General features: G+C 36.3%; 1 pseudogene; it reads right to left on the bottom strand.

Moving 5' to 3' along the window:
- Positions 1-3,915: 3,915 nt before the first annotated feature.
- LOC101433017 (centromere protein U pseudogene) lies at positions 3,916-10,900 on the bottom strand (annotated as a pseudogene).
- Positions 10,901-20,807: the final 9,907 nt, after the last annotated feature.

The raw sequence follows: 20,807 nt of genomic DNA, 5'->3' as shown, positions 1-20,807 counted from the left end.
GGTACTGGGCTCCTGGCCGGGGGGTCACTGTTGTGGGCCCTGGGAGAGCAGCGGCAATCCTCCAGGTGCAATGGCAAGAACCAGGAAGGAAGGAGGGCCCAACAGTGGGCTCGGGATACTAATGGTTACACTTTTGAGCCTATACACCTGCAATAAGAACAAGGCCTAGAGTAGCATTGTGCCTGGGGGTTTCCTCCTGACAGCCTTCATGTTACTCAAATGTGGCCACTCTCACAGCCAAACTCAGCGTGTAGATGCGATGCATTCCCCCCAGCGTGGGACATGACACCCGGGGATGAGCCTCCCTGGCACCGAGGGATCACTACCACATACCAGCTGAAGAAGCAACTAGAAAATGACCTTGAATTAAAGATTCAATGCGGAACAGCAGAATATACCTGTCTACATATAATGACATGACTTCGGGAAGCTGTTTGACCTAATGTAAGGGGGAAATGGAAAGGAGAAATGAGATTATAAGGCTGTGAGTCTCTAAAAAAGAGTCTGGAGGTTGTCAGAAGGAATACCCCTATGTACAACTGAACAGAGTCTAAGAGACAGATAAGGTAGATACAACCCCAGGTATTGGTTCTTTTGAGGGATAAAGCGACCCACGGGTTCTATGGTCATGGCAGAAGGGGTTCACTGCCATGACAGATAGCCCTTCTTTGGAGCTGGTGTTTCTGCGTGATGGAATTGGACTCAGAGAGGATCTCTTTTCACAAGACTTGCATGCTACTTTATTGGAATTGTAGTTGGTGCTGGGTTTAAGATATATGTAGGGGATTTGAATCTCTGGACTGATAATATGACACCCAGGCCCAGAGCCTCAACAGACTTCAGCTCCTACACTTTGATTTATTGGGCTTACTCCACTCAGCTAACATGGAGTTGAAGAAGGTCAACCACCACAACATGGAGCCTAGAGTGTCTACAACTGGAAGCGGGAGGAGTGCATCCAGTACCCATATGGAATCTAAGCCCTTACTTGACATAGATGTGCAATGGACACAACCAATTCAATGTCCACAGAGAAAATGTGGAATGGGTGTGGGAACGGTAGCCATGGTGGCTGCTGGGTGTGGGGAACGGGAGGAAGAGATGAGATGTGGAGGCGTTTTCGGGACGTGGAGTTGTCCTGGATAGTGCTTCACGGACAATTACGGGACATTATAGATCCCCCCAGGGCCCACTGGATGGAACGTGAGAGAGTCTGGGCTATGATGTGGACCATTGACTATGGGGTGCAGCGATGCCCAGAGATGAACTTACCAGGTGCAATGGATGTGTCATGATGATGGGAGAGAGTGTTGCTGTGGGGGGAGTGGGGGGCGGGGGCGGTGGGGTTGAATGGGACCTCAAATTTTCATAATGTAATTAAAATAAATAAATAAATAAATAATTATAAAAAAAAAAAGATTTCGGAAGGTGATCAGTTTCTCCTTCTGTCCAGAGATGGGCCTGACTGGGACTCAGAACCCCAGGGCTTTACCTTTCCGATGTTTCCTGATGTTGTTCAGTCCACCTCTCCACTAAGTCAGGCTGGAGTGGAGGGCGCAGCCCACGGGGATCCTTTCTCTGAAGAAGGCCCCATCAAGGGGACAGGTGGTGCCACCTTGCTCACGTGGAGATCTCTGCCCCCATGCCCACCAGTCCCAAACTGAAGGCTCAAAGGGCCAGAGCATTTGGGTTTCCCAGTCAGGGAACCAAATGTTGCAGCAAAGCCAGGAGTTCTGAACCACAGAAAAACCCTAAACCAGCTTCTCAGGACAAGTGGAGGAACAGATTTATTATGCTTGGGCCCAGAGAAGAGACAGTCTCCAAATTCTGAGCCCCATTTTTCAGTTTTCATAGTTTTATATAGGATTTTATGTGGGATCGGCATAACTTTGCTCAGTGGTTAACACATTGCTAGGGAAAGTCTTGCAAGTGGGGTTATAGAAGCAGAATGCAGGTGCAAGATTGTGGGCTGATTTACAGAAGTGGGGGAGAGGGAAGCTGCTTGTTTGATATCTTCCTGCTAGGCCATGTTTTCACAGGCTGATTTATAGAAACAGGGGGCAGGAATGGAGTTATTCATTTGATATTGCCCTGCAAGGCCATGCCCTCACAGGCTGATCCACAGAAGTGGAAGCAGGAGCAACTTGTTAGATATTTTTGCAGGGTTATGCTTTTTATTCCTCAACACTTGGACTGTCATTCCTGCAACCTGGATGGCGTGGAACGCCTTGCTGGCCTGGTATAATACAACCCATCAATAAGTCTGGAACAAGACCTTTTCCATTGAGACTGAAATCCACCCGCTGATACCCTATCTAACTAGTTATATTCCCTATCCTGGTCCTGGTGACATGTCTTTATAGATCTACTAGCTTTTAATGGAGGACTGTTATTATTCTGTTGTCTGTATATTGTTGCTATGAAATGTGGATAAAATGTGTGTCCTATGGTCAACACAGGCTGCTGTGTGGGGGTGGACTGTGGGAGCCCAGGGCCCAGGCTGCACCCCCCATGTTAAATGAAACACAGCCAGAAGCATGCAGCCACCTGGCATAACCAGGACAGGTACTAGTTTAAAAGTAACAAGACCTCCCAGAGATGATACTGTAAACTCTAAGCTTCTCAAGGCTGTATACTCCCTTCCTGCAATAACGTCATCACATACCCCATTTGTGTGCTGCGTGTAACTTTTGCAGAAAATCTGTTCTCATATCCTATGGAATATCTTTGTTCAGAAACCCCTTATATTGACCTTCCTTTTCTCACCTCTTTGCCCAGTGCTACTTTCATTCCCCAACCACTGTCATCAGAGACATTCTCCTGTAGGTAAGTCCCAATAAAGCTCATGTCTGATGCAGTACCATGTGTGTTCTTTGGCCTTGTGACCCCTTCAGGAGTCAGGTTCGAACGATGTTCCATTACGTATACATTCTGAGGAGCTGAATGTACATATATATCAATAGCTTTACTTCATTAGTAAAACTATATTCATACTTACCACAAGATTCCATAAAATTACAGTTTTAGTAAAAAGAACAAGAGCAACTGAACAACAAGAACATTAAGCTGTCTAGTGAGCTGGAATACAGAAGTTAAACTAATAGGACAGCATGTTTACATATCAGAAGAATATGGAAATCAGGTCTAAATACCCAATGGAAGAATTGCAACTTGATCAACCAACTATTGGTAAGTGAATGTTTGTATGCCTATGATGTGAAACTTACTTATTGATGCATTCAAATAAGGTATAACACATTCATGAATAAACATTGTGCATATACCATGGCAATAGAACTATAAGCATTTATGTTAAAATTGTGCATAATATAAATATTATTTATTCATTTCGAAAGTTAAATAACCAATCAAAAAGCGAAATACTTTATTTTTATCAGGAGGGAGATTATTTGGTTAGCATGTTCGTTAAAAAGAATGAAATTTCTATGCTAAGCCCAAAATTTACATTTGCTAAGGCAATTATAACTCTACAAAAGGGGTTCTTCCTTTTTTTTTTTTTGTTCCATGGACCCCTTTGTAACTCAGGTGAAAACCATGGATCCCTTACTAAGTCCACACTAAACTGTGTATTATTTAATAAGTATATCACACCTGCACCAACACATCCCTATAAGAATAATGTTTTTTTGAATTTCAATTCAAGCTCATGGACCCTTTGTTAAGAACCCCTGCTCTAAGATATTTCAGTCAATATAAATATAGTGCTTGGCTGCAATTTGCAGTTTTTAGTTAAGATCCAAAAGTTGATAAGCCATATTATTGGAGCTAGTGGCACACAATTGTAGATTTTTTTTTCAAAAAAGAATTTTTTTTTATAAAAGTACAGTTTCAGAAAATAAGAGACATCAAGCCAAGACTAATCTTAAGGATGCATGTTTCAGTAAACTGGTCTTATTACTGGTCAAGGAAATTCTCTTATTGATGGTTGATATTTTGCAGATGGCTTTCTGCTCCCAAAAGGCTTCTTGCTTTTAGTAACAAAGCTGGAAGGCTGGATGAAGCATACATTTCCTTAATATTTGGTTCCTTTTCTTAAACATCTGAATAATCCTGATGAAGGTGTTTTAAATTAGACGAGAAATATGCTGTGTTTCTAAGTGAAGATTTTCTTTCCTTAAGTTCATCATATTTTGTTTGTGACTGTTTCAGCTGTGGTTCTAACCCAAGTAGTTCATGCTGGACTTCAATCAAATGTTGCCCTTTCCTTTTGATATATGAAATAATCTTAGAATTCTTCCTTTTCAGATTTTTCAACATCTGCACTTCTTTCAGTGATTTGATGAGTTCTTTTTTAATATTAGATAAAATTTGTTGATGGCTTCCTTACAAATTTTAGATTCTATTCTTTGTTTATACTCTGGGAGGGTTTCTTCAAATGCAGACAAAATAACATCCAACTCCATGATCTCACTAGGTTTCTTTCCTTCTAGACACAAACATACTCACAGTCAGAAATATCGCTATCTGAATCTATGGTTTCACTCCTTGACTTCTTTCTTTTACCATGAGACATTTTCCTCTTTTTCTGAGCTTTCTGTTGATTTTCTTTTGCCAGGGTCTCTTTCTGAACACAGGATTTAGCACTAGGGGATCCTATTTTTTTTAGAAGTGACTGATTCAGCTGATTTTTCTGAAAGTTCTGAAGATGCTGTAGCTGAAATAGATTCATGTTGTTGTGTACTTATTTCCTCTGCTGGTTTAACTTTTCTTCTCATATCACTTTCTTTAGTGCTTTCAGATTCATCAGTAATGGGCTTGGGTTTTTTTCCTGGCTTTTTGGTATTCTTTTTTAGAGATTCATTTTCACTTTCTTCATTTTCAGAAGTGTTTGAAATCTTCCATGGAATGTGTTCTTCCTACAGTGTTCTTTGACTGTCTTGCACTATGGGAGCACCCCGGGCAGTGCCCCCACCGCTGTAGGGCCATGGGGCTGCTCTCCTTGCCCGCCCAGCCTGTGCCGCTCCCACCAAGCCCCACGCTGCTCCTGCCAACCAATTGTGGATTTTTAGTCACTTCCAAACCTCTTTTAGAATTTGTCTAGCATCCCGGGAATGCTTCTTCCTGGGAAATTGGTCATCTTCCAATGCAGTTGGTTATTTGTAGAAACAACTCCTCACTGTATAAGAGAGATACTTTCAAGCCTGTTAACTTATTTCAGTAAAAAAGAAAAGATAAATACATGAAGAATACAAGGATCTGAAATACATATTAATGTTCTATAGTTTGACAAAGATTTTATTATTGTTGCCTTAGATAGCATAATTGATTTGCAGCAAAAACACAATGTAGGCCAGTGTTTTTCTTTGTCGTTCTTCTTCTTTTTAGTTCAGAAAGGAAAGAAAGAAAATTAAAATATTCATTTCAACAATTATTGTAGAAAAGGAGGTCTGGGCTGGATGCTAGGACCTTGCTCTTCCAGAATGGGGTTTATTAATAGGCCAGTGATTTTCAGTCTTGACCAAACATTATATTCCTTTAGAATATTTTAAAAAATCTACTGATACTACTTCAGAATCTCTAAGTGTGTAAATTTGAGCAAATTATTGGAGCTTTCTGATCCTGACAGAAATTGGGATAAAAAAGCAAAAGACTGTTTCATATATATTATATCTTAGTTGGAGGAGAATACTATTAATTATTTTTCTTATAGTGGCAAGCTTACTTTGTTCATTTTCAGAAAAAAAATCTAGAAATGTGCAAATATGTAAAACAATCCTTTGCCTGTTAGTCATCCTTTTAAATAAATATGATGTTCCATGAAAACAAAAGCTGTCATTCAGCTGACAACTCAAACAATTGTACAAGCACTATCCTCCACGACAATCTGGTACCTCAGTATGCTGTGGGAGTGCTTTATGCGCACTTCCCATTTCATGCCATAGAATATTAAAAAGAGATCTGAATTTAAGGGTAGATATTTAATATTATTAAACTTGTTTATTTCTCTATCTTTCACATTCTTGAATTAAGTGGATATTTTCCCCTGTGATTGCTTGGTGGTAAAGAATATGACTATATTAGAATTGGGTGCTGCTAACTTGATTTGTGCAATTTCAGCCACCACTGATTTTGTACAGTCAGTGAACACATCAACAGTCGTGAAGAAAGTACTTAATGCCTTAGTATTATTATGAAAAAAGTTTTCATATTATGGAACTCTTGAAATTATCTCAAGGGCAATCAGGGATCTGTGGGACACATCTTAAAGGCCACTGGTATAAAGAAAATAAAGTGACCCTTTCAAGATAACTGAGTTGCTGCAGCAATCTTCTAATATGACCCCCTTTCCTAATTTTGTCACCTCCACACCTACTAGCCACACTAACCTACTCAAATCTAAGGTTCACCCTGCAATTTCACTGATTGGTTTATAAATATTCAATGATTATATTGCCCTCAAGGTAAATTCCAAATTCCTTCACAGAGAATAAAGGTTCTGGATTATGTGTGCATCTCTCCACTTGCCTCTCTTACATCAAGTGACATACACACTCTGCCTTAAAGCACAGATCTTTCCTTGTTTTCTCTTTTCTCTCTTTTTTTCTTTTTCTTTTCTTACTTCTTTACAGGTCTTTCCACATCTGATTATTTTGATTGGGTCATTTAAGTACTCCACTTCTCTTTGCTTGGCTCATTTACAAAAGATTCTGTAAATTAAATTCTGAAGAAAGATTCCAGGGATTTCAGAGTCTGGGTTGATTTTCTATATTAAGTACTTTCATAGTCTTTTTATAATTTTTTTTTTATTTTAAAGAAGCTTTAGATTACATAAATGCTACAAAAAAGGGGGGGATTCCCGTATGCCCCTCTCACATTTTCCAATGTTAACAACATCCTTCTTTAGTGTGGTACCTTTGCTACGATTGATGAGCCCTACTGAAATATTGCTAAGAACCATGGACTACTGTTTATATTATAGTTTACACTCTGTCCTGCACAATTTTGTAGGTTATGACAAAATAAACAATGGCCTGCTTCTGTGACTGCAATGTCATCCAGAACAAATCCAATGCCCTGAAAATGCCCCTGTATTACACCTCTTTTTCCTTCTCCCATCTTTCACAACCTCTGGTGACCACTGCCTTCATATTGATGTTAAGAGTTCTTCCATTGCTAGAATAATAGTAAGTCCATAGTAAAATAATAATGTCTACTTTAGTCCATTGTTTCATTCCCCAGTCTTGAGGATTTGGGGATGGTGATGCCCACTCTGCTTCTAATTGAGAGGGGCAAATTGTTGAAACTGTCTTTCTTGCAGCTACACTCTCTGTTCCTTGGGATGGATGTTATCCATCATCATCTCCTTGGTAGTTCTCCTGGGTGAGTCCAATGAACTGGAGAGTAGGTGAATCTCTGCTGAGATTCAGGGCTCAACTGGCACATGAACAGACAAAGATTTTAGTCTCTGGGACATATATTTATCAAGTATAGTGCTAATTATAGGTTCAAATAAAAGGGGCAGAAAAGCCATGTGTACAGTACCTATAAATTAGTCTGTTCCTGGGGAGCATAAATTCCCAAGTAAGACCCACTCTCAGGGTGCAGAATTTCTGAGCTGTCTGCCCAGTTTATAGTTTCTGGATGTCTCTAGAGCCCTCAGGAACCCTGCTACTTTGAGGCAATGAGATCCTGCTGAGACTTGCATAAACATAATCTCTGAAACAACCTCCAGACTCACTTTGAAATCTCTTAGCCATAAAAACATTTATTTTTATCATTTCCCCCTTTGGGTTGAGGTCTTTTTCCAGATACATTGCTAGTTGGCGTTTGGTAATAATCCCTTGGTGTCAGGGAGGCTCATTCCTGGAGGTCATGTCCCTTGCCAGGGGGATGGTAGTGCATTTATACGCTGATTTTGACTTAAAGAGAGGCCACATTTGAACAACAAGGAGGCTTTCATAGTCTTTTTTTATTTTTCCCAAGGGGGAACTAATTGCACTATTGTAACTTGCTCACTATAATTTCATTACTTTGCAAATTCCAACACACTGTAAGTTCCTTAGAGGCAAGTATAAAATTTGTCCTACCTAAGTATCCTATTTTTTCTAAGATGAACATCAGCAAGATAAAGAAACTGTTAATATTAATTACCTCTTATAGCCTAACAAGTTTTCATTTTTATTCTTTAAAATTCTCTTTCTCCAAAAGATAAAATAGAAGTGAAAGAGAAGGAAAAAAATCTTATCACTGAATAGTTACACATATTACTATAGTCCCCATAAAACTAATTTTACTATATTATGATCTGTATGTTAGTTGAGGGACATGAGGTTTTACAAGGTTTTAGAATTTGATCAAGACAAAATAAACGTGACAGTCAACCCTTGAGTCCATGATCATTCCTGACATGTGTCACAATTGTAAGGCCACAAAATTTTAAGGCTATTTATGAAACCATGAGGAGGTATTTTTTCTGCAATCAGTTACCAGGTTATTATCTAATAGAATTTTAAAATGAAAGGTCAAAGGCCTAGAAATTAATAGTTTTTATTATTACTATTATTTGAATTATCTGATTACTTAAAAGCTGCTTAAAAATGGTTTTCCTTTTAATTTTTTAGAATACCTGTAACAAAGAATATTAGGTTGGTAATCAAGATTAATTATAAATTTCAATGACATTATTTAAGTTTGTGCTGTACTCCTCATTGCTGTTATGTATAATCTTTAATTTTTGGAAGGACATTCTTTATGTTTGATGCTCTCTTTTACTTCTCTTGTCATCATCTCAAATTAGAAAAATGGAAACCCATTTTCATATCTGTGAGAATAAGTTACCTCTATCTTTGGTTGTCTCATTTTGAGCATTTAACTGTCATAGGGCAGAGCATGGGCCATTTCATTCAGTTAAAAATAATATCCTTTCTCCATGAAGGTAGTACTGTCATTTGTTTACCTTTTATTAAGGCCTCTTTCTTTAGATTGAAATATTTATTAGAGGGTAAAATCCAACTCCCTGAGATTTGTAACCAAAGATGGGATATCTTAATTTACATTTTATCAGAAAAATATTCTTTCCTATTTCCAAAAGGTAAATTATAAGCTGCAATTTAAAACACAGTATTGATCAAACTATTGCTTCTTAAATAAGTTAAAACTATAGCTTCTTAAATAAGTTAAAAATGTATTAGTCACTATTCATCTTCCCATACATTATGTATTTTATACATTGTCCATGTGACCTATGCTTCTTTAGAAAATATGAAACTGTAACAAAAGTATTCCAATTACTGTATAAAAATTGTTTCTGCCCCTTTTGTCAGAGCTATGGGAAAGTGATATTAAGATCACTCTGAAACACTTAATGTTTGTAAAGAAACAGTTCTGCTTTTATACATTATTAAAATAAACGAGATTTAGATTAAATTCCTTCAAAATATCTTCAATTACAATAAAGGCAATGTTGCTGTACACGTGTTAGGATTAAAAAGGATGACACATGCTGTCTTATTTGAACATGTATATCTTCTTTTGTTCATCAATAGTTTTAAAGGGCAGAGTGATGAAAAGAAATTTTATAAATTTTAGAAAAAAGTAAATATTTGATGCTTTGTATAGGTATTGAACAAAAATATTATTAATTATAAATAAGAATTTTATAAATGACAAATTATCTAAGGGCAAATAGATTATCTCTGCATATATAAAAAAGAAATTCTAAGTGAGGAAGAATGGTTACTATGGAAAAAAAAAGGACATGAGAGGAGGCACAAACTTAAAAGAAATCATGTGTTAAAGGCAAAGAACATTTTTGATGTTCGCCTACCTTCAGTAGAGGAGGAAAATAATCTCATTTAAAGTATTACCATGGTAAGTATTATTTTTCCTTTAATTATACAAGAAATTTCCTTTAATTTTAGAGGAAATAAAAGATATATAAACACATACATAAAAATGATATTTGGTAAATAATTATATTAATATAGACTATGTATTTTCCAGTTGGAGATACAGCATATAATAGAGGAACTTTTAGCAAGGAATTTTGTACTAGATTTTTAAAACTATCAATTTGGTTAAATAAATTCTATTTTTAAAAGATTTATTTTTATTTATTTCTCTCCCCTAACCCCTTCTCCCATTTTCTACTCTTTTGTGTCCATTTGCTGTGTGTTCTTCTGTGTCTGCTTGCATTCTCCTCAGGCAACAAGGTGTTGTGGGAAACTGGCTTACCTGTTTGTTATTGTGAATATTACACTTGTTCTGTTGCAGATGTTGCAGTTGTTCCCTGTTATTGTAAATGATGTTGCAGTTCTTATAGCAAACGGCTGCTTGGTAGTTTCCCAATAAATGTGATAGGAAAACCAGGGTTGAGGCTCTCAGTTCCAGAAGCTGTGAGTTCCCTGGTCCCAGGTTTGTCTCACCTCTTGTGTCTCTACCTTTATTTCTGTGTTGCCTTCCCTTTGAGCCAACCTATTGTGAGCTGAATGCAGCAAGTGGTGCCCAACGTGGGGCATGAAGGAAAGAAGGCTCGAAGGAACGTGGCTTGAGGGAGAGAAGGTTTGCAATAAGTGGTGCAGAACCAGGGACACAAATAGAAGGATTGCCTCGAGCGAAACTAAAGTTGGTGTAAAAGCCAGAGCCTTAAGTGGTTTGGAAAGTCTTTGAAGTCCTCCAGGGATTCTTGTACTTCCCCAGGAGATGGAAAGCGGAATTTATATCTTCCCGGCTGGTGGCAGCAACTGCGGGACTGTGGGGGCAATCTTTCCAGACCAGTGGCTGCGGGGAAGCTGTGGGGCTGACTGGCGTGTGTGCTGCACCTCGGGAACATTTCTGCACGGGGACGCTATGAAAAGGACTTCCGGAGTTATTTTGAGAAATGAAAGAACATCCTGTGTAGATACCAGCTCGTCGGATAAAACCATACCATGAACGCCATGAATGCCAAGAGAAGACAAAAGTTCCTGTGGGACCCAGAACCTCAGGCCATGCAGATGGAGAGACGGACTCTGGAAACTGACCAGCTGGGTCTCATTCCGAAGACATCAAAGTATCTTAACTACAGAATTTGTTCAAGCATGGCATCATAAAGCAAGTATGACTTGGGGACAGAAAGAGAGTAAGAAAGAAATTGAGAGAAGGAGAACTGGAAAAGAAATGTTGAAGCAGTGAAGAAATTCTTGATTAGTAAATTTAAAACTGCTTGTGTTAGTGAGAAAGGGCATTTGTGCAGTGTTAGTGTGTGTGGAAAAAGAGAAGTGCAGGTGCCCCAAGAGGGCGGGAGCCCAGGGTTCCAAGAAGCCCAAAAGAGTGTTTGTGCAATGTCAGTGTGTGTGTAGAAATTGTTCTAATGTTAGTGTGTGTGGAAAATAATAAAATAAAATAAAGGACAGGTGCCCCAAGAGGGCGGGAGCCCAGAAAGAAAAAGAGAAAGAGAAGGGCAGGTGCTCCAAGGAGGGCGGGTGCCCAAAATGGTGTTTGCTCAATGTCAGTGTGTGTTGTAATCTTTCAATGTGTGTAGTAATAGTTTTTGTTATATTATGATATAACGTGATCTAAAAGATCTCTATTCAATTAGCCAAAAATTTAAATAAGCATTTATTTAAGTTTCTTAATAGAATTCTTGCTTAAATGGCTTCATAGGATAAAAGGAAAGATGTAAAAGTTAAGTGAATATTGAAAAAGGTAAATGGCTTGTGGGAATGCCAACTGAAATTTAAGGTGTATTTTGTCTTAAAATAGTTAATATGGAGATATGTGGGACAGAACTAGTATGCATATACCAGCTGTAAAAGTATTGTAGTAGCATTCAATGAGATAATGTATTTTTTAAAAGAAAATTAAGCCTGTTTGAATACAAAAAAAAAGTGTAAAAACTGTGTGAAAAGGTCAACAAAGGACTTTTGCAGTTCCTCAAGGCTTTCTGCCCTGGCCTGATGGCAATGAATCTGGCTGCATAGAAGAAACCTGTGGCAGTGACCCTACTAAGAAACATCAGAGACAATGGTATTTTAAGGGCCTTGAAAAGGCAAACAATTAGGACAAGCTGTAAGGTCCCTGCTACTCTATCAAATTAATAAGTGCTGTTTGGCTGGTAAGAGTTTGTATTAATTTAGCCTGTAAATTGGATGTGGCCAGCATTAATATCGAGTACTGGCTTATATAGCCTTGCCAGTTGGAAATTTTAAGCCCATGAAAAATGAAAGTCTAGTCTGCTAGTTGAAAGTCTTATTGTTTGTTGTTGAAGCTTTGTTTTGTGTAGATTCTGCAAAAACAAAAGGGGAAATGTTGTGGAAACTGGCTTACCTGTTTGTTATTGTAAATGTTACACTTGTTCTATTGTAGATGTTGCAATTGTTCCCTGTTATTGTAAATGATGTTGCAGTTCTAATAGCAAACAGCTGCTTGGTAGTTTCCCAATAAATGCGATGGGAAAACTAGGGTTGAGGCTCTCAGTTCCAGAAGCTGTGAGTTCCCTGGTCCTAGGTTTGTCTCCCCTCTTCTGTATCTACCTTTATTTCTGTGGCCTTCCCTTTGAGCCAACCTACTGTGAGCTGAATGCAGCAACAAGGGAATCTGTGTCTCTTTTTTTGTTGCATCATCTTGCTGCATCAGCTCTCTATGTGTGCGGTGCCACTCCTGGATGGGCTGCATTTTCATGTGGGGAGTCTTTCCTTGCGGGGCACACTCCTTGCACTTGAGGCTGCCCTATTTGGGCAACACCCCTGCATGTCATGGCACTCCAAGTGCGCAGTAGCACTGTACATGGGCCAGCTCACCACACAGACCAGGAGGCCCTGGATTCAAACCCTGAACTTCCTATATGGTAGGTGATATATTTATGGCAGATGGACACTATATCAGTTGAGCCACATCTGCTTCCTGATAAATTCTTAATGATATCACTGAAGTTGCTTTTTCTTTCTTACAAAAAGTAAAGTAGAAACTATTTTCATTTTCACTCTTGAAAAAAATAGAATTGAAATATCAGTTTCATTTGAATTTAGGAACAAATTTCCTATAAGCTATCTAATTTGTTGGTTTACAGTTGTTCATATAATCCTGAGTCTTTGGAGAACTGGGTCTACCACATGGAAGGTCCGCAGTTCAAACCCAGGGCCTCCTTGACCCGTGTGGACCTGGCTCATGTGCAGTGCTGATAGGCACCAGGAGTGCCATGCATGGGTGTCCCCCGCGTAGGGGAGCCCCACGTGCAAGGAGTGCGCCCCATAAGGAGAGCCGCCCAGAGTGAAAGAAAGTGCAGCCTGCCCAAGAATGGCACCACACACACGGATAGCTGACACAAGATGACATAACAAAGAGAGACACAGATTCCTGTGCCGCTGACAACAACAGAAGCAGACAAAAGAACATGCAGTGAATGAACACAGAACAGACAACTGGAGGGTGGGAATAAAAAAAATTTTAAAAAAATACATATTTAAAGTTCTTTCATATCATTACATAAATTGAGCACTCATTTTTAATTTCAAATTAAAATGTTCATTGCTGGTTTATAGGATGGCAAATGATTTTTTCATGTTAAACTTGTACTCTACAAGCTTTCAATAGTGGCTTAACAGTTTTAGTAGTTTTTTCCCCCAATTATTTGGGATCTACTAGATAGATAATCCTATCATCTGCAAAGACGATTTTATTTTTTCCTGCCTAGTCTCTATGCCTTCTATTTATTTTTCCCTTACTGCATTAGCTAAGATTTTCAGTATGTTGTCAATAGGAGTGATGAAAGATGACATCCTTGTCTTTTTTCTGAATATTAAGGGGAAAGCATCTAGTAACTCTACCTTAAGTATGATATTAACTGTAGGTTTTATGTCATTATTCTTTATCAAGTTGAGGATTTCTGAATCTATGTTCATGAGGTTTATTGTTCCATAAATCTATTTCCCTGTAATGTCTTTGGTGTTGGTATTAGGGTAATTCTTTCCTCATAAAATGAGTTAAGAAGTGTTCCCTCTGCTTCTATTTTCTGGAATATCTTGTAGAAAATTGGTATCATTTCTTTAAATGTTTGATAGAAATTACCAGTGAAACCTTCTGGGCCTGGCACTTTCTATTTTGGAGGGTGCTGTTTGTTTTTAAATTATTTACTGATGCTCTGATTTTTTAGTAATATAGACTCTTCCATATAGTTTGCATTTTTTCCTATTGTCTGGCATTTTCAGTTTATCTCAGACTGATATATTATGCTATTAATGCTTTTAAAAAGTTATAGTTTAGTGTCACCATCTTTTCCTCAATATTCAGGAAATATTGAGGAGATAATTAATGAATTTAAGCTATTTGTTGGTTGTTTCGCTTTTTGAGAATTACCAGTAAGGTCTATTTAAAATAATTTTAACTATCCAGAGAGAAAAAACATTGATTAGAGCTAAAGCATATGTAGCATTTTCCCTGATTGTTTTAAATTGAACTATTTAAACTCACTTTAAATTTTGTGTAAATCTTTTTATTCCTCTTAAGAATATAGTGTTCAGAATTCTCCTGATAACTTGTTTACCTGTGATTTTCTACAAAATATAGTAAATCATATCAAGTATTTATAGTTTATAAGGTGAATCTTCCTAATATCCACTACATTTACCTAGAAGTGATATCCAATGCAGAGATAATTTAAAAGCTGATAAGATCACAGTTTGATTCCATGTTCATTTTTTTTTTTTTGGAGGATATGATATAAGGAATGCAGCTTTGTAGTGGAAACAATACTTAGAAATACCTTGCTACCACAAAATTTTACAAATATTTTCAATATTCTATTATCACTTTAGCATTTGATTTCCATGAATATCTACAATCCATTAGGGTTTAATTTGGCATAAATTATGAAGTATATACCTACTTTTGATTTTCCGTTAATAGAAAATTACTCACTGTAGTTTCATATATCACATAGTGCACTCTTAATTCAAAGACTGAGAAATTTAACAGTAGGTTAGGTTCACAACTATATTTGGCTTTATTTCTGGGTGGCAAATTTGTACCTATTTCTCAATAACTTACTGTTTGAGTGGTATTATAGAATAATAAAATTTTTAAATGGCTGTCAAGACTCTCTCAAATAGTCATTTTATTCATATAGATATATATTATAATATAAAGTTACACATTTCTTAAAATGTTATTCTTCCTCTTGGGATAAAAGTTTATTTTAAAAAATTTACCTCTGATAGTAAACTTTGTTACATATAGCACCTATGGCTTTTAAAGTATGCTATGTTATATAATTACTATTAAAGTATGGCAAAATAGTAACCAAACAACAGATCCAGCAAATTTTAGATCCACCCATAAAATTAGTTATGAAAAACAAAACCAATCTTCTATTTCTCTGGTGACAGTTTTGATCAATAAGGTTGATTTCTACCATGTAACTATGGTTCAAGACTAAGATCAATAGGATTAAGAGACAACCACAATAATCAGGGTAATGATTTGAAGATTTGTAACAACAAAATATTTTCACCAGTTTTCCTTTGTTGTGCTTTATTTAAATAAAAATATATAGCAAAACGTGACATTTGAGTACGGACTAAACTCCATTAATAATAGTATAGCGATAACACTAAAGAACATTTCTCTCCAAAAATAAGCTGAAAACATTCCTTATAAAGGGATATCAAAAAGAATATCTCATTGCAAGTAACTTCTAGAAAAACATTCACATATATGTATGACCTGATCTTTGAAGCACAATGGCTAAGGTGGAATGAGATACCCAACAATCTTTTGTACCATTGTAAAGTATAAGCAGACTTGAAACCTGAGACCTACAACATTTCTTAATGAAATTAACACATGGAAATAATCACCAGAATTTGGAATAAATTTGCATATCTATGCTTTAAATAAAGTCAATTTATAAAGGATAGTATTAATACTCCATAAAGTAAAATAACACTTAGTTGCATTTGTATGGCAGATACCATTTCATGTCAATTTAATCCATGCGGTGAATTCAAGAATAAAAAGACAGGATACCTGTTCCATGGATAGTCCAACTCTTCTTTTCACAAATATGGCAGGGGAGGGTCACTGATGTAGGATGTCAGTGGTAGAAGTATTCATGGGAAAGTGTGCACCTGGGGTATGCATCTATCTTGTCATAGGGTGTTAGTGAGTCGAGACCCACACAATAAACAACAAAATATTAAATTCCCATCCTTGGGAGTCCTGTTACATTCTCAAATAGACGGCAATAAATAAAGTTTATTATATTTAAAAAACACAGGATATAATCACAAGTAATGCATTTATCTCAATATGTAATTATGCATTCATTGTTAGGGTCCTTTGGCAAGCGAATGCCTTCTTTCCTAGTTGGTAAGCACCAGGAGAGCAGGAATGCTATCTCTGCACATCATTATTTACGCAGACATACTTGGTACAAACACTTAATAAATGTAAAAAAAATCCCTTATGTAAAATTGTAACTTCTGTCACTTTCAACACCTCTGATGTGAAACTGAACTACAGTAGTATATACTTCACAGTGTTCTTTAGAGGAGTAATAAAATAACCCATATAAAACACTTAGCAGAGTGTCTGAAACATAGCAACCAATCAAGGCATGCTAGTGTTTTACTGTATTGTATATTTACCATGTTCCCTACTCAAAGTGAGGAATTTTAAAATGTGAATAAAACATTGTTTCTGTTGAGTATCCCATGGCCTATATTCTTGTACAATGGGAGAGCCAATTTTATGGTTTACCAAGGCAAGTTTGAACTCTACTATTAAACAAGATAAAGGAGGAGCAATATCTTACTCAAAGCAAGAAGGCATAATTGAATCATTTAATATTTATCAGATGAGATCTTTGGATCAAGCTCGAAATGATGAGTACAAATTTTTTAGGAGACAGCTTGTTAAGAAATATTTCCTTCCTTGTGGTTCTGGAGACAGGAGCAATATTAAATAAAATTGTGTATTCAGAAGTGCTGTATTGAAATGGAAACAAATGTGTGAACACAAGTTGCTAGTGTTGGATGAAAGAAGTTGTCAATGTGGGAGGAGTGGGGAGTTTGGGGAGTGGGGTATATGGGAACCTCATATTTTTTATTATAACATTTTGTGTGATTTCTGTATCTTTAAGAAAAGATAATAGAATATGTAAAGTAAAAATCTCAACTAACTTAATCACCACATTGATGTATATGTTCTCCATTCAATTTTTAAAAATATGACGGATGTTCATGCATTCTGAAAGCCTGCTCCTAATAGCCTCTTTCTAACGTATTTATAAACTTTGTTGTCTGTATGTCAAGTTATGTTCTTATCAAGAGTCAGATATTCTAACTTCTAATTCCTAAATCACTTTATTTCTATTGTAATCATATTGTAATTGATTAATTTCATTCAATATTAGTTAAAAGCATGAAATATGACTATCCAGAGAAAGGGGGTTAAATAAGTAGGTAGAGTTGGAAAGACTATATCCTAAATAATTACTGAATGATATAAATATGAAAGAAATGGAAATTGTAGAAATAATAAATTACCTAGAAATCTGCATTCAATATTGATTTGCAAATGTCTATAGTTTTTACTCTCATTTAAACAATCTGAAATTATAAAAGCAGATGGTGATGTATGGTGATGTATGAATGTATTTTATGTTATTTATTACTATCCACCAAGCACACTCTTCCTATTCCCCTCTGTTACCATTCTCTGGTAACCTCTGCTCTAATTTCTTGTTCTGTGGAATTACTATTTTTAGACAACTCTTATAAATGACATAAAAATACATATGCCCTTATGTATCTTATTATTTCACTGAGCTGCTCTATATTTTATAAAAAATAAGGGCTCAAATCAGTGCACCACACTCAAGTAGAAGGCTTTGGAAATGAATTAGATACCTGGAGAATAGTGCTGTACGTATTGGTCAGGTAGGCTAACTATTGTAATAAACAATACTAAAGTTTCAATGGATTAACACAATTAAAATATATTTCTAAATGAAGATACAGCTCAAAAGAAATCATTTTGGCATCTTCACTGTATTGTCTCCATTATACCCCAGCATCTCCAAGTCCTCCCTCATATCCTCCTTGTATATGACAACAGAGGAAAGAGAATACAATGAAGGCTCATCCAGTCTTACCCACCTCAATTAGAAAAGGCATGTATCACTTCCATCAGCATTTCACTCACACAAGAACTACCTCACAGCAAGAGTCCTGGGAAATGTAGCCTAGTGGCATACTCAAAAGGAGATCACAGATAGTAACTGAGAACAACAGTCTCTTACACAATACATTAAATTTTTCTATCTTTGTGACTAGTTAAGGAGTTGGATATGTTATCCAAGTGACGTTAATCATAGTCTTTTTCCAGAAATTTTCTGAGATTCAGTTGTGAAGAAGAAATCTATTCATATAAAAGGCAACAAGGCAAAAATATAAGCACAGAGTTGGCAGCAACTTCGTTTCTGGCCAGGTGGAACAGGCTAGTTGAGAAAAAGAAATGGACACCTAGAGATAGGAAGAGAAATAAGATTTAGAGACGGCAGATTTTATTTCCCTGTTTACCACCTTTCTTCCCTCCCTCCAGGGTATTTATATCCATTATGCCATCAGTTTTACAAAGTACAAACCAAGTGCCAAGTATGCCTATCAATGGTGTGGATACAACTGTGAACCAAACAGGATCTCTTTCTGATCTGGTTTATATTCTGATATGGGATATAGAAAATAAGTATATAAATATGTAAGCAAGATAATGCGATGATATAGAGTAATGCATGCCACACAGAAATAAACCAGATTAAAATATGAGAGTGAATTGATGGTGGGAGTAATTTAGATTAGGATGTCTGAAAACAGATACTTGAGTCAAGGCCGGAACAACAAATAAAGTCTATCTAGGAAGTTCGGTGAGCAAGCATTCTAGACAGAACAAACAGCTAATCCAAGACCATGAGTTTGTAGAATCTTAATTTATTCATGCAACATAAAGATGGTCAATGTACTGAAATTCAGGGAGCTAAGGAGGTGAGTGTAGGATATATGTCCACAGAGGTCAGCATGTTTGAAATTGGGTTGACCTTATATACAATTGAAGGCCATTGGAGAATATAAATTAAGACAGTAGAATTACCCAATTTTGTTTTACGAAGAACTTGCTAGTCACTGAATGGAATGGAAAAAGGGAAACTAGCTAGAAAGCTATTTTGATATTCAAGCCAAGAAATGATAGTGGCCTGAACTATAGTTATGAAGGCACTTTCAGAAAAAGAAACTTAAGAGTCAATAAATTCCTATTTTGACATAAAATAGTGTGAAATGATTTTTGTCAACTGTTACCAAAATGGAATGCTGAATAATCAAACAGTATTTGATTCTGTAATGATGTCAAATAAGATAATGGATGAAAATGCCTGCTGAATTTTCCAAGAAATGATATTAGACCATGATGATTGAGTTCAGATGATTTTAAAATTTTTCATGTTAGATACTTACTAGCTATTATCCCAAACCACAGACCTATAATGTTTAGTAGAAGAGGCTAAATGGTGGAATAAACAAGGAGATGAATTCAGTTGAATATAAGGAAGAATTTTTAAATTATCCCACCTCTAACTTAACTATCTCTGAAGGTAGTCTGCTCTTTCTCATTTTAAGTAATCAAAGCCAGGACAGTTATTAGACCAGGAGAGTGGAACAAGCATGTAAAAAATGAATATGAATGGTTGATTAAAGTCTCTAGTCTTTTCATATCTGAATTTTCTAGGCTTTTATAATAACCTGCAAATTTGAATTAATCTAAGCATAGAAATTTTAGTTTAGATAGATTTATTAATAGAGAGATAGGCAAATAGATAAATGATAGAAAAATGAATCAAAATAGATAAATGATATAAAGATGAATCAAATGAAAGAAATATTACACAGCACTGAATAAATTATAACAAAAGTGGAAAGTATATTGAAGAAGCTGAATTCAGATTATATTTAAACCATATTATATTGACTCTCTCAATCCCTTTCATTTAGTGAGTGAAATAATGTTCCCTTGTTTCTAGTCTTTAAAAAAATTCTAGATAAGAATTCTGGCAGGTCTTATGGGTTTTTTGCTTTATTATATGTAGCAGGCTGTGCTTAGATAATAGTTTAAAATACAGACTCAATTTGAACATTAGAGCACCAGATAAAGATATTAATCAAAACACTGAACTGATTCAGTGATAAATTCATGCCTCTTCCAAAGCTCAGGCAGCTTCCAGCTGGGAGTCCATAGAATGAAAGCACATGATTGGCTCTTATATTTCCCTTCTGGCTTCTCTTCTCATTGTTATTCCTGCCAGCTGTTCTGTTGCTCCCTGTGGAAGGACAACAAGGGGCTATGAGAGTTTTTATTTTAACTAGTACTGTCCAAGTTGGCATCATTCTGTCATTCTCAATAGGTGACACAGATTTTAAAGCGGTCTCCTGCAGCACTTTTGTAAAATTTAAACTTATTTTGAAATAATTTCAAACTCACAGGACAGTGATACAAATAATTCAAACCCCAAATAGAAAACTCCAACATACCCCTACCACTCCAGATGCCCAGATTCACCATTTTTAACATTTTGTCACATTTCCCATATTATTCCATACATCTATCATCTGTCCTATCTGTCTAGCTATTGATCCATATTCTGAACACTTGAACATAGGCAGTGTATATCATGCTCTTTGAACATTTCATTTTGCCATGTACATTTTCTATGAACAAGGATTTCATTTATGAACACCTTAAATACAGTTATGAATTTCAAGAAATGTAATATTTATATAAGCCTTATAGTCTGCTTCAATTTTTTCATATGTTCCAAT

Source organism: Dasypus novemcinctus, chromosome 15, assembly GCF_030445035.2.
Source record: "Dasypus novemcinctus isolate mDasNov1 chromosome 15, mDasNov1.1.hap2, whole genome shotgun sequence".
NCBI lineage: Eukaryota > Metazoa > Chordata > Mammalia > Cingulata > Dasypodidae > Dasypus > Dasypus novemcinctus.
The sequence above is the reverse complement of the archived record's forward strand: the minus strand, read 5'-3'. Positions and strand labels throughout refer to the sequence as shown.